Source organism: Felis catus, chromosome C2 (genome assembly GCF_018350175.1).
Source record: "Felis catus isolate Fca126 chromosome C2, F.catus_Fca126_mat1.0, whole genome shotgun sequence".
NCBI classification, from domain to species: Eukaryota; Metazoa; Chordata; class Mammalia; order Carnivora; family Felidae; genus Felis; species Felis catus.
In genome coordinates this window covers 140,632,952-140,648,251 of record NC_058376.1, presented here as the reverse complement: position 1 = coordinate 140,648,251, position 15,300 = coordinate 140,632,952, and the positions used below count along the sequence as shown (strand labels likewise).

At 44.9% G+C, this 15,300-nt stretch overlaps 1 protein-coding gene across 7 annotated transcripts in view; it reads left to right on the top strand.

Moving 5' to 3' along the window:
- Window positions 1-4,045: 4,045 nt before the first annotated feature.
- The window catches only part of THRB (thyroid hormone receptor beta), a 391,572-nt gene continuing 380,317 nt past the window's right edge, over window positions 4,046-15,300 (top strand). For 2 of the 7 annotated variants that reach the window (XM_023260613.2, XM_023260614.2), the window contains exon 1: window positions 4,996-5,411. The gene's annotated coding sequence lies outside the window, so the exon portion shown is untranslated. Of the gene's footprint in view, window positions 4,197-4,840; window positions 4,966-4,993; window positions 5,412-15,300 lie in introns of those variants that run through there. The other 5 variants (XM_045037689.1, XM_023260616.2, XM_023260619.2 and 2 more) reach the window with 5 other exon arrangements.

Here is a 15,300-nt window from a genome sequence, read left to right as displayed (position 1 = left end):
GCCTCTGCCATCAATGCCTGGGCCTGAGCTTGAGCAAATTATTTGATCTTCCTATGTTTTAGCTTCCCCATCTGGTCATAAAGTTCTTACAGGATTTCTTAAAATTGTGCAGTATTTAGGACAATGCCTAGAAATAATGAACAGAGGAGAAACACACAATATATATGTCCATTGCTGTTCTTTGCTGCTCCACTTACTGTTGGGGGAGGTCACTGAGAGGATGCGACCACCTGTTGATCTATGAGCTGGACCCAGGCGATTAGAGTCTCCTCACCCTCTCCCTTATCCTTGGAATATGGGTTCCACTTGCCTTCCCTGTTCCTAGAAGCTACCCCAAGGACACATCCTTGAGAGAGGGGTTGGTGTTGAGACCTTCTGGATGGTATAGGTGACTGAATAGCATCAAGGCCTCTATATAAACATTTAAGATTTGGCAGGTGGGTGTGGAGACTACTTATCTTGCAGCTGCCCAAGACCAGTGTTACATGTGAGTTCCCTTGCTCATTAATCTACCACCTACCAACCTGGAATGGCCTGACTCTTTCTTTGGTCTCTCCCTGGGGACCAGTTTCAGATTACACTTGGGATTCAGATTCAGATTCACATGGATCTTGTGAACCAACACTTATATATAACATACTTGATGCCCCATGAGCACAGAAGTCCAACAGTCCCGCAATGTGTGAGAGGTCAGCAAAACTCAAATGGAGTATAAGAGAAGCATGTTACATCTATGACTAAGTGGGAGCACTGACAACCCCAAGAGGCCATGCATTCCATTCCACTCCATCTCACTCCATTCTATTCCATTCCATTCTTGCTTTGAAAGTAGAAAGAAAGTAACAACAAGAAACTTTATCATGTCCTTTCTTACTCATTTTACATCCCTGTATTATCTAACCATTTACTCTGAAAATGATGACACGGAAGGAAAGGGCAACCCATAGTTCCTTTTCCTTTGAGTTCTTCCTTACTCAACGGTATGTAAGTCTAAGATAGAATGTTGGCAGAATGGGCACATATCAAGAAGTAATATAAAAACAGTTGAGCTAGTTTGTGCTGTATTTCCACTGTTCTGATAAGAACAAAACACATACGCATATACAAACTACAAAATACATGAACTAGCTACAAAATACAAATTGTGTAATTCGGTTGATTTCACATATGAGTTAAATGCTCTTACATTTGCATTTAAAACTACCATGGCATAATATAAAGATGAACAGTGAAATTTGTGCTAATAATTTAAAAGGCTTATTTTCTTTACTTAGAATGATGTTAAATAGCAAATAAAAAATACCATGACAATTCCAAGAAGAGAATGTGGAAGAAAGGAGATAGCTTTATATTTTCTACCTGTAATGGTGCTTTTTTTCCCTGCTTTTTGAATAAAGGGCCCCACATTTTCATTTTGTACTAAGCCTTGCAAATATGGTAGCAGCTGTGTCTTTCCCTCTCTATGACTTCTCCCACAAGCTCCACCTGGTCATCTTCCTCGGGAAGTGCTATCTCACCACCGTCACCACCATCACCAATTCCTGGGCTACCACGGCCTCCTCACCAGCAATCACCTAGAAAGTTACATTTATGTATTTCTCATTGCACTCTTAAAGTAGAGTTAATTTTGAACATGTCATCTTCCCCAATAGTCTGTCTTTCCTGAAGGGCAGGGACAGGCTTGGCATTCTTACCTGTCTAGCCATGGACCAGAATCAATGCGGCCTCATAGGCAAAATAAATTCCAGGAACTAACAATAAACAGAATGAGAATCTCCAGGGCTGGGTCATTTGGCTGTACAACCACCTTGAGAAGGAGTTTTTGAATGAAAGAAAGAACATTAGTGGTCCTAGTCCCTGGAATAGCACTTCCTCTGGTTCCAATACTCCCAGAGTAGTAAAATCGAGTCCATCCTTGATGGACTGGTTCAACTTCATCCAGTGGCATCTCCCTTGATTTTTTCCCCTTCTCTCACAACTCCCTGCCATGTCTAACTCCCTGACCTAAAGTTCCTTACCATATATTAATTATCTTTGACCCTGAGCAAGTCTATTTGAATTTTACTTTTCTGATTAGACTTTGGTATTATTGAAGGCACAGAAGGATGAGGGCTTGGGTGAGGCATGTGAGGCACTTTCCTTGAGTGCAAAATTTAAGGGGCATCAAAAACTGTAATAAAGAGAAACTATGTTTTAATGTAATACTTTTAAGATAAAAATTAATGTAACAATCATCCATGATGAACAATACATCAATACTTTAAATAAAGACAGGCTCAGACCCTGTATTTGCACCACTGGCCTCAGTGGCTTCAGTGTAATCCCAGTTCTGTTGACTTTACACTTCATTTATCTTCTTACCCCAGCGGTGGATGAATGAATGAATGAATGAATGAATGAATGAATGAATGAATAAATGAATGAATATATGAATGAATGGCTTCCTTGAACCAAGGCAGCAACTTGAAATTTGTCGATCCTTGTAATGAGGTTGTCTATCAGTGGCATGTGAGCATGGGTTGTGAAAACAGGTTTGATGTGACCCCTCAAATCAGCTAGACTGGAACAGGGGCCATATGGTCTAAAGTTTGAATATTATTTTTGCCTTCAGTCAGGTCCCCATAAAACTATTGCTCCATTGGCCCCTTTGTGAAACATAAGAGCAATCCTTGTTTGCCATCATGGAGTCGGCCCTCAGAGGGCCAATTCATGGAATCCTTCATCATTCATGTTGTTTCAATAACGTTGCACTAAAATTGCCTTCTCCCATTGTCATATAACATTGTTACAATCATAGTCTCAGGAGTTGTTTGAATAATGCCATGTTATTTATTTAATGTTGTAATTTACTTTTTATTTCAAAAGTTTCCAGGCCAAATGAGATCAGAAAAGCAAAGCCATTTGAACAAAGGGGAGCAACAGTGTTTGTTATACTTCATTCTCCGTGTGATGTTTTCCTTCTTAAGATGGAATCTAGCTCCAAGTTACACTCAGGAAGAGGAAAAAAAATTCAAAGTCCCATTAGGCTTCAGGGCCTATTATTCACCTTTGTGAAGGAAGACTCGCATCATGCCCCGCCCACTCCACCCCTCCCCCCCCCCCCCCCCCATTACAAAGTCGTTCGCATGTCTCAATAGCCCCTGCGCAGACCCGGCTGTCAACTGTAGTGGCCTGTCAAAGCCAAGCTTTTTCCTCAGTGGCCTGATTTTTCACCCACAGTTAGCCACCAGGGGGCCGCCTATTTGGAACAAACGGTGCAGACTCCACAGCTTTCCTCCAAAGCAACCAAAACATCCCGGGGCAGCATTGGAGCAGAGCCCAGGAACTTCCCTGCAAGGGAGAACAACTTCTACGCAGCTACAAAACCTGCAAAGCCTATGGTATATAGCCTTATCACGAGTGAAAAATAAACTACAGCAAGGATTTATCGCCAAGAACCGAGGGGATTTAAGGTCCGTGGATTCTGACGGGGAGGCCCCTCCCTCTCGCCAGGGAGCCTTGGGGTCTGCGACTTTCTCTCTGGAAGCACCTGAAACACCGTGCGTCCAGGCGCAGGCAACAGTTCCCGAATTTCTGGACAGTTGTGGCTAGCCAGAGTGGTGGCTCCTCGCCCTCTTCCGTGGGATGCTCGCAAGAAGCTGGAATTAAATCACACGTCACCGGCTGGAAATCTGGAAAGCTCTGCAATAAATCATCTATACGTTGTTCAGACAGTTGAGGATACAGACCGTCATAGCTCTATCCCATTGTTGTACGAATAAACGTATATATTGAATAATGAAGTAGGGATTGTTTTTAATGTAAGAAAATAATTGTACCCTGTCGTCAGAATAGTTTTGCTGCAAGTATACCTTCGTACCGACTGCGTTTTAGCATTTTGGGCACTTCGTATTTTTACAAGCATTCTTCAAGCCCAGAATGCAGCTGCCCGCTTCATTTTCTCCTAACCTGAACCCTGGGCTTTCAACACTTGAGGTGGAGCATGGGGGCTAGTTCAGAAATTCTTACTTGCCTGGGGCAGAACGCGGCAAGAGTATACATTATTGTTGTCTTCCGGGTTTTATTTGTACATACCCAGGGCCAAGGCAAATTAATAGGGCAGCCCTTCTGGAACCTGTGGAGTGTCTCGACTCTGCACACATCTCCCAGGATATGCATAATTATGCGGAGGGGTGTCTCCCTCAAAAGCAGGCCAGGTATTTTCCAAATTATGGGGGGGGGGCCGGGAGCAGGGAGGCGGGGGCCGGGTGATGTGAAGGGAACTCCAGACAGCCCGGCCCGTGGGAGGCCCCAGGAGGAGCCAGAGCGCTCTGTCCGCCGGACACGCGCCACAAGTGGTTTGGAAAAAGGGAGAGGAGCGCGCTGGCAGGGGTCACACTGGTCCTTCGGGGCAGAGAAAAGCCCGTGCTTCTGGAAGGTCCCCCCGCCTCCTTGTCACTCGTCCCCCGTTTCTTCCTCTTCGCCTACCAGAGGAATGACGTCCAAACCCGAACCTCGGTGCGCAAGCCGCCGGGTGGGTGGACGCGCGGCCGCCTAAACCGCCGCAACATCGCCACCCTGGGAAGGGCACCCTGGGAGGAGGGCACGGCCGGGACTGGGAGGAGAGGGAGCGCCCGAACCTGGGGAGGCAGGTGCGGAGGCGGCCGGCCTGGGGCGGTGCGCGCGTGGGCTGCGGGGTAGGGGTCCGCGAGCGCCCAGCGGCGGACACTTCTGAGCGTCCCCCCCCCCCCGGAGCCCGGCGGGGGGCGTCGGGTGCCATCCTGGCGGCCCCTGGGCGGCGGCGGCGGCGGCGGCGGCGGCGGCGCGAGCGTCTGGGAGGCCATTTCCTCGCTGCGCCCCTGGCGGAGCCGGGTTTGCTTGCTCTTGGCCGCCGCCGCCGCGCGAGTAGGACCGCCGCGAGGGTTGGAGGGGAAACCAGGTCACCGGTTCGCGGACGCGGCGCGGCGCGGGCGCCCCGGGCCCGGAGTAAGGCAGTGCCCCGGGAGCGGGCCGGGGCGGGCCGGGTGCGAGGGGGGCCCGGAGAGGCGGGGACTCCGGTGCCCGGACCACACTCGCTTCCTACGCCTATAAAAGTGGAGTGGCCGGGGAGGGCCGGCGCGGCCCTGGCGGCGGCCGCCTCTCTTCGCCCAAGGAGTTGACATTTTGCAGGACTCGCGCGACGTCCCGTCGCCGGCGCTCCCCGGGACCCCGCCGCCGGGAGGAGGGGGCGGAGGAGGGTGGAGACTGCGGGGCTTGGCCAAGGAAGGCGCACATCCTCGGGCGGGCGGCCGTGACGCGGCGGGGATTAACTTTGCATGAATAATGTGAGTGCGCTTGGAAAGGAGACCTTCTGTTCCCCGGGCTCGGGGCAAGCGCCCGCAGGCTGCCTTCCCCGGGCAGGGGCGCTCAACCCAACCGTCTGGAGGGCACTGGTAATTTGGCGAGAGGACCGCGCGGAGGCGGGGGCGTGGGGGGGAGGGGGGGAGGGGGCGGCAGTTCCGACCGTCCAGAAGGGTGGGCCGGCTGGCGGCGGGGGTGTCGCGGGAACCTGAGGGGTGCGGGCGGCGAAGCCGGGCGCGCGGGCGGGCGTGGGTGGAGGGTGTCAGCCGCCGTGTTACCTGCCTCCGCGGGGCTTCTGCACCCCGGGTCCGGGAGGAGGTGCCCCTCGTGCTCCGGCACCGCGCGGCGGCAGTCGGGGAGCCCCAGCGTGGGCAGTGGCGGAGCAGGGTGTCTGGGGGCCCCCTCCAATCGCAGCCGCTCTGTTCCTCAAACCCCCAAGCCCAGCTGTTGACAGGCTCCTTGTGAAATGGAGTTTGGCATCCTTAGCGCCGAACCGAGTGGAAGTTTCCATGATGAGGAAGTTCTGTGACACGGGGGTTCGGAAAAGGTTGGCAGACACCGGGGAGGGGGGGCGGGGAGGCGGTTTAAAGGGACTGTGGGTGCCCCCCATCCCCCTTTTTCTCCTGCTCCGGAACTCCGGGGTTTGGAAGGGAGAATAATCTTGAATGTTGGCGTGCGCCTTGGCCGGTGCCTGGCGGCTTGGCTTCTCCCCGCCTCCTCGGGGACTCGGTGGCGATTTCGCCTCCCTGCTGGGTCGCGCGCTTCTTTGCCTCGCTCTTCTTTTGACGCAGCATCTTCCTCTGGGTCGCCTCGAGTTGGTTCTGGTAACCAGGAGTTGTGCCAGCTGCGCTCTCCTCCCCCGGGCCTCCAGCCCCCTTCCGAGGAGGACTCATTTGGGGGAGTTGTTTTTTGTTTTTTGTTTTTTGTTGTTTTTTTTTTTTAACCCTAGTAGATCGCGTCCTTCTTAGCTGCAGTTGTCATTTTGGAGGAGGATTTCCCAATGACCATTGTAGGATTATTAGTGCTAATTCTTAAGCCTTCTGATTTGTTGGAGGGGAGGGCACATAGGATGTTGTTGTCGTTGTTGTTGTTTTTAATTTATTAAAGGTTAAGTGTATACTTGTCCCCAAATAGGAAATTTTACAAAAAGAGTCTAGAAGCATAACAATTCCTAAGCCGAAGCAAAGAAAAAGAGTGAACCTGAACAAACAAGTTGAACACTCTCCACCCTCCCGTCTCCACACACGTTCAGATTTTGTGAAGATTGAAACACTGTGCCTAATCATCAGTAAATAAATTTGAAACAAAGTCTTCCTTGTAGCCTGTTACTGGTCTTAGGTGCTAGTGAGATGCAGTTTTAAAGACCAGTTTTGAAGTTCAAAAACTAAGCATTCCTTGGATGGTGTATCGATGTCAGAGCCCAGCAATTTTTATAATGGTAAAAGCATTGGATCCCGTAGACCTGTTGAGCAATATCTTTACATTATTTGGCCTTGTTCTAGTTTATGCTGCTTATTTACATTGTAATAATATATAGCATGTGCTAGATTACAAAGTAATAAAAATTGCATTTCAGTTCAAATATTCCATGATTCATTCTGAATATTCACTGGTGACTGATCTGCTCCCTAATTCACTTCTGCTTACCTTTCTTATTCTGAAACTAGTCAGAGACTAGGAAACATTAAAGAAAAAGGTGTTTTGATGAAAAGTATTCTGAGCAGTGGCTATTTTTAGGACTTTTCAGGCCAGCTGGCTAAGGGTTTTAATTGAGTCTAACAGAAATTGAATAGTAAGTGATTTTTTGAAGGTAATATATGGGAAGACATGGGTGAACAGTCATTTATTATTTGTGCACGTTAAATGGATACCGTCAACATCTTATTTTTAATGAATTTCAAAGTTATATATATATTGGAAGTGGGACCATCTGGTAGTAGATATGATTTGCTTTTCTTTTTTAGTGAGAGTAAGTGCTACTAAATACAGCTATTGAACTATTTTTTTAATGAAGCAATTCCTGTTGGCATTATAATGCAAAGGCATAATTTTATTGACATTGGAATGTTGTTTTATAGACCAACTGGCTTTATAAGAGGAATAAGCATTCCATCTCTCTCCTTTTCGCTTCTTTATTCTGTCATAGTGATGAATTAAGACAACTGCCTTTTAATCTAACATCTTTTGGGCAAAGGTAATTTCTTAAAATTTCCTGAAGAGAAGAGAGAGTTGTGGATTCCTATCCTTTCCTGGAATTTTTGAAGTTGTTTGAAGCATGGCATGTGTGGAGCCACCCGTGGGATTGCAAGTTTGGTGTTTGTGTGTTTGTGTGTTTGTTTTAGCAAGCTTATCCTTTTGGTAGAAATCCGAGTGAGGTGATTGGTTTCTTGAACTCCTTCTTGTCATTCTAGTGTAAGATTACGTGTCAACTTCTTAAAAAGCCCTTCTGTGACCACTTGATTCATTCTTTCTCAGAACCATCATACTGTTTTTAGTTTCTTCCCCAACCCCCCCCCCCCCCATCCCTTGGTCTTCTTTGCAATCTGAATTGTCATTTCATTTGGTACTTGTTGAATACCCGTCTAGAATGTAGAGTCCAAGAGAAAAGAGTCTTGACTGCCTCATTAACTCTTGATTCTCCAGCGTCTTAAACAGTGCTTGGCACACAGTAGGAGCTGGATAGATCTTGGCTAAATAAAGCAATGGTTGCACCCAAACACGGTCTTCCTAAAAATATGTGACTAAGCAACCTGAGTGGGTACCAACTGGGTATGTCCAGACTTGTGCCTGCGTATATGTGTTTGCCATGAATATATGGTTCCATCTTTATCTCTGTCTTTCCCCCCACCCTTTTTTTTTTTTTTTGAGATGAAAGCTAGCCCCATTCTATTCTATCTAGTGACATTGCAGAGGATTATTTCTGCAAGTTCTTCCTGGGGGCATTTGCCTTGAGTCCATGCGAATCCTCAGCAGTTTGCCTTGACAGGTTACCCAGATTCCCTGAAGACACTGACCTTCACCTCTCTGGGTATCAGCAGAATCTTTATGAGTTCCAGAGGCATTGTCAGTGCTAAGAGTGAAATTCCAGGGAACCGACATCACTGGATGATAGCAGTGCCTTCTCACTCAGCAGGCTCTGGCAGTGCCTCTGGCCTTGGCAGCCCTAAGGGGACCAAGGGCGTGTTGTGGTTAAGCTGGTCTACACAAGTAGCAGTTCCTGGGGAAGGGGCAAAATGGGACCGTCAGGATACAATACAAGATGGAAATCGCCCTTGGGGGTAGATTTGGAAATAACCAAATTTCCAAATTTGGACATTTGGTTACGCTGTGTTGTAAGTGAAGTCATTTAACTTTCCCCCTTTACCTCCTTTCACACTTTCATAAACAGATTCTGAACCAGATGATTGTGCGAGGGATTGCATCATCTGAGTTTTCAAGTGACCCAGGTGTGATACCCAAAGGGTCATCTCCGAATTAGCTATTCATGGAAACTCTTTTGACAACCGAGACAAAAAAGGAAACGACAATGGGTAATTATGGTAATGTGTTTTTGTTTATAGAGTATGGGCTTTCAGAAATGTGTCTGCATAAATGCAGAGCAAAAATCCCACAAAGCGATAAGCCTTGTGAAAATGGTAGGGGAAGAAAGATCAAAATTTTCTACAGGGGTAAAGATCATTAAACTGAAATGCTAAGTGCCTACTGCTTTATTTAATTTAGCTCTAAGCTTCTCGGTAGCCAAGTTAACAGGAAAAAGGGGGCCTGGAGGTGGCAGATATGCATTGAAGTTGTGCAGATGCATCATATAACATTTCTAGAGGGCTTACTATGGTGCCTGGCACCTAGTATGTACTTCCATGAAATATCAAATCATATAATGGCCAGTACTTGAACTTCAATTCTACAGAATGCGAAGTAAAGTTCTTTATATGGTCGTGCCTTTTATGAGAATGGAAAATGCAGAAGACAAAATGATGAAAAGTAACCCAGTGGGAGTTTATCTTTGGGAGCCTGAGCTACTGTGGTTCAGCCGTGGAGATTCTGGTGATTGTCCCCGGTGCAAAAATAGAGCTCAGAAAACCTAGAGGAATGAATGGTTAACATGTTCTTTAGGCCGACTTTCTCAAATATCCAGTGTCTCAGCCAGGCTTTTGACTAGAGCAATCTGAGAGGACAGGACAGCCAGGTACTTGAAAATGACCCGATAGCCATGAACCTCCTGAACAGGTGGTCTTGGTACTGTGTGCTTCGGTCTGCATAGCTCTTATCACCTTGCAGGGCAGTTTGGGTTTTGTTTCCATTTCTGTCTCCCCCTCTAAAGGGTGATGAAGGGCTAGGGGTTTATTCATGCTGGCCTCCCCAGCACTTAGCAAAGACTTTGACACCTGGGCACAGGGAAATACTTCTGGAAAACTGAATGGGAATAGGTAAAGGGGTGGTGCTTCTCCTTCTCTTCTGTTGTTGGTATTAAGTGTCATCTTTTGACTTAGTTTTGCCCAAACTGAATGTTTGCTGCCTGAATTGCGTTAGATGTCTATACCACAGCTAGTAGGGCTTATGCCAGTGTCTGAACTGGTTGAGCAATGGATGGCAGATCAGCCTCTTGCATTATTTAAAGTCATTTTCACTATTTGATGGGGTGCCTGGATGGCTCAGTGGGTTGAGTATCTGACTTCGGCTCAGGTCATATCTTGCAGTTCGTTGAGTTCAGGCCCCACATGAGGCTTTGCATTGACAGTGCAGAGCCTGCTTTGGATTCTCTCTCTCTCTCTCTCTCTCTCTCTCTCTCTCTCTCTCTCTCTCTCTGCCTCTCCCCTGCTCATGCTCATGTGCATGCTCTCTCTCTCTCTGTCTCAAAAATAAATAAACATTAAAAAACATTTAAAAAATAAAAATAAATAAAGCCATTTTGACTATCTGATTTGATTTCCCATTCAGTCTACAAAAATTTGTGCCTGGTTCCACTAGTCAGCATGCAGCCTAGTGACCTATAAGACGATATGCATATATTAATACAAAGGGATTATGAAATGGTATCTACTGTGATAGAATGGATATGCTTATTGGGCTCTCTCTTATGGCCCCCTAGATGAAATAAAGTTATTTTTTTAATCTGAGGAGGCAATTGTTTTGTGGTTTCTACAGCCTGTGTGTATTAGTGTATATTGCAGTGGGATTCAGCCAGGGTTCTCTTGGTATCCAAGCGGTGTGAGGTTGAATCTATTTAGGTCAGTGAGTCCCTGATTAAGGATGTTCACTCTTCACCTTAATTTCCCCAACTTGTTAGCCAATTATGATGTTCAAGTAAGTTGGGGAGGGGGGAAATACCCAAACCACCGAGTCACAAGTAATGTATTTCCGTATGCTTCTCTCAGCCATCTGGCCAGCTGACAGCTAGAATGGTGCTCGTGTTGTCCGGTCCATACTGTCCTAATTTCAAGGGACTTTGGAGAGTTTATGTGCTGGCAGGTCTTCTTGTGCAGTACTATTTTTATTGAGTGAGAAACTGAGCTCTCCTGTGAACTTAGATATCTCTTCCAAATGGCAAGTTAGGAGAGCCTGGTATTAGGACCCAGGATCCTTAACTCTGTGTCCCCAGAAGTTTACTGTAGCCTTTCCATCATGATAGACACTCTAACGTATACATTTACATATCTGTGCATACAACACATAATTATATATTATAATATGTAGTGTGTATACAGCAGTATAACACCATGTAAAATAACATACGTATACAGGTGCGTGTGCTGAGTGAGCGTAACACGTAATGGCTAGGAAAGGAGTGATCTGAACTGAATTACTCATTCAACTTCTTAGTTCCAAACGAGAGGCCTCGTGGATCATGGTTTCTCTTCTGTGATAAAAAATATTCAGAATTTCGTGAGTGTTAAGCCGATTAAAGCAAAAGTTTGGACAAAAGAATGCAAACTGACAGCAGGTATGTCTTCTTCTTAATTTGGGAAATACACTTTTGTGACTCTTCTGGAGGTTCAGGAATGTTTGTGATGAGAAGAGTGGAGAGGATAGTCGTGGTTTTAGTGGCACAATGCACGATCGTGACATTCAGGAACCCATTGAATATTCTGACTGTTGTGATGCATGTTGTTCAGTGGTTCTCAGGATGACTCGGATATACTTTTCCCCCCTTTCCCCTCAGAGTCTTAAGAGGGGAAAGTCTCTGTTTTCTCAGATTTCAACAATGCTTGTACAGAAAAGGTGCTCAGAAAACGAGTGATGATAACGATCATGATGTTCCTGGGGGTGGTCAAGTTTTTCAAATTTCACTCCCAGTGTGCATAAATGTCTCAGCAGCTGGCATGTCTGTGCACGGAGACTCTGCCTCTGTGACAAGCGTGTCTCGCGTTCTTATATATCGTTAAAAAGGCAGCGCTTGTCTCTGGCTCCAACTGTACTTCCCATGCCTAGCTTCCAAACCATGGTGAGAAATGCCACCGTCACGCAGATGTCCCAAGCTAAAAACCCTGTCATCGACTTTTAGTCCTTCTCCATACTCCTGAGTATTTCGGCAGATCCTCATATTATTTTACTGTTTACTTGTTTACTGTTTATTTATGTTACTCCGTGGTCAATTATGTTTGGGAAATCCTGAGTTTAACAACTTAACACAAGAATTTTTCAGAGACTGTGTTTATGATTGTGTGCATTATGAATCTCCAAGAGGGAGAGCAGGTAACAAAACTTATTTGCTCACCATTTTCTTCCTCTCTCTCTCTCTCTCTCTCTCTCTCTCTCTCTCTCTCTGTGTGTGTGTGTGTGTGTGTGTGTGTGTGTGTGTGTAAAAACGCAAATGGCTAAAGTGTAGTGCAAGAGGTGGTGAGGAACAGTTCATAGCACTACACTTAAAAAAATTATTCTCATTTGTTTTAACCGCTGACTACATTTTATAATAAGTTCTGATTCCTAGGAGCAGTATCAATCCCACAGCAGAAACTTGATGTTTTTCACACAAAAAAAGGCTTATGAGTTTGTATTCAACACTGACTAATGTTGCCATTGCTGAAGTCTTTTGCAATGATATAAAAATTATGCTAAATTGATATTACTTTTAAAGTATTATAATCATAAAACGTATCTTTTCTTGACTTTATTCCTGAGATCTGGATGTGCTAATTTACATAAGCCAGAGAATGGCTTATTTTTGCCATGTGTGTTTTTGTTTACCTTTTTGAATGTCACCTAAGCTCCACCATAATTTCTGCTCCAATTCTAGCATCTAGATAGAGATCTAGAATAATGTGTTTATATCTGAAATGTAGCTACAATAAGGGGAAGTATAATGTTGTATATTCTTGTATTATTTGTCCTTTGATTTTAAAAAAAAGGAACCACGGAAACCTTACACAGAAAAATCTTTTTAAAAACAATTTCAGTTATGGCCTATGTGGATGATGAATATATCAATTTATCCTGTAGTGTAGTAGTTAGAAGGGCTTTGAAAAACACCTTGTCCCTCTGAAGACTCTGTAAAAAAAGCCTCCTAGGCTTTTGGCTTATTAATTTGATCTGTCCGTCTGTAGCTTCATTAACATAAGGTATTGTTAAGGTGAAGGCATTCTCTAGAATGAACTCTACATGCATTCATTTACTGCTAACTAAGAATATATGTTTAGTTATCCTTATTGAGGTTGTCACAGAAACCAAGCCTTAAAATGAGTAAACTTATTATTTTAAAGTAGGCACCACACCCACCACGGGGCTTGAACTCACAACCCTAAGATTAAGAGTCATGTGCTCTACTAAGTCAGCTAGGTGCCCCGAGTAAACTTATTTTTTTATCCTGACTGTATCCATCCTTCCATCCCCCCATCTTTCCATCTCTGCATTCATACCTCTATCCCACCTCCCACAATCCATGAATCCATATATGATTCATTCCTCTATCCCACCTCCCACCATCCATCATCTCATATATGCACTGGACATCTGCTGGGTGCCAGACTCTATGGTAGGTGCCAAGACACCATGGTGAACATTTAATTTTTTTTAATGTTTATTTATCCTTGACAGAGAGAAAGAGAGTATGAGCAGGGGAGGGGCAGAGAGAGAGAGAGAGAGAGAGAGAGAGAGGGAAACACAGAATCTGAAGCAGGTTCCAGGCTCTAAACTGTCAGCACAGAGCCCGATGTGGGGCTTGAACTCATGAACTGTGAGATCATGACCTGAGCTGGTGTCAGGTGCCTAACCCACTGAGCCACCCGGGTGCCCCCATTTAAAAATCCTTGCTGTAGAGATGCTCAGAGACTCTTGGTGCAATCTACAGAAATTAATTTGGTCTCTCACAGTGTTTCCCCACCTCAACTATTGGCATTTGGGGCCAGATAATTCTTTCCTGTGGAGAGCTGCCCTGTGTTTATCAGCATCACTGGCCCCTACCCACTACATACCAGTAGCCCTCCCCCCGCCCCACCCATGCTCCAATTGCAGCAATCAAAAATGTCTCCAGATATTGCCAAATGTCTTGTGGGAGGCAAACCCATCCCTACTGCAAACCACTGGTATAGAGTTAAGAATGAGAGCTGAGGAGTGGGAATGTGTGGATTCATAGCCTAGCTTCACCTGGCTTTGTTGCATGTGCTCAGTTTCTTCATTAAATGGAATCATGTAGCATCTGACCCCACAGTTAAGTGTTCCTAAATATTAGCCATTGTAGCAGCAGTAGAATTAATACCTCAACAGGCAGTTACAATATTGATAAGTTATGTGATGGAGCAAGTACACTGTGGAGTGGGAACCCAGAGTCAGGCGTGCAGTGAGTTCTAGGCAGCAAGAACACCACATACCAATGTATGAAGCAGGGTAAAAGTATGAAACCTTTGGGAAGTTGCATGGAGCCCAATCTTTTGAATATCAAAGGACAATAAATGAAGCTGTTGGAACAGGTAGGAGTCACATGGTGAAGACTTTTCTGGCCACAGTAAGGAAGATGGACTTTTTCTTAATAGCATGAAGAAACTAAATGTTCAGCAAGTCAGATTTTTATTTTAGCAGAGTTATTTGGGATAGATCTTGAGTGGGAGTGAGACTGAAAACGATAAACCCAGTTAGGGACTCTCTGAATAATCCACCGAGAGATGATGGCTGCCGGAACCAAGGCAGTTACATGTTGCCGTGATGTCTTTGGGAACAGATTTCACTTTCTCCAAGATGTGGCAAAATTCTTCTAAGTTAATTCCAATAATGAATATTTTTAGCAAGATGGCTTTACATTTGGGAGAATTTCAAGTTTAATTTGAAAGCAGATTACATGATAGATTCTCTGTGGAATGTTTTCAAATAAAGCTTAAAGACCATCTCACAGCCTATTCATAGCTGAATATTACTCAAGGGTTTTTCTGCTATTGTATACATATGTCTACAGTTCCTAGTCAGACAGAAACATACTTCTGAACAACTACATTGAATTATCATTGACATTGGTGTGTTGAGATTCATTATTAAGTGTTGATTTTCTGACTGATAGTGATTTCATTTCTTTAATGACCAAAATTGAAATGGATGGAGAAGATGAATGAATGAACGAATGAATGAATGAATGAGACATTATGGCAATATCACCAAATTGAGAGTAAAAAATTTTTGGATAAGTCTCTTGATTTATCTGAGCTTTAATTTCCATAGTCATAAAACAGTAAATTTATCTAGATAAATTAGATAATCTCAAAGTTATCCTTAGCTCAGAAGTTGGCACACATTTTCTATAATGGGCCATATATAGTATTTTAAGCTTTTTCAAGATGTACAATCTCCACTGAGACTACTCGACTCTGCTGCTGTAGTGTGAAAGCAGCCATAGATAATAGGCAAATAAATGATCATGGCTGTGTACAAGAACTTTATGTACAGAAACAGAAGGTGGGTTATAATTCGCTAGCCCCTGCCTGGTAGCCCAGCAGGAGTACAGTGGAAATATAACATGAGCCACATATGTAGTTTGAAATTTTACCGTAGCCACATGAT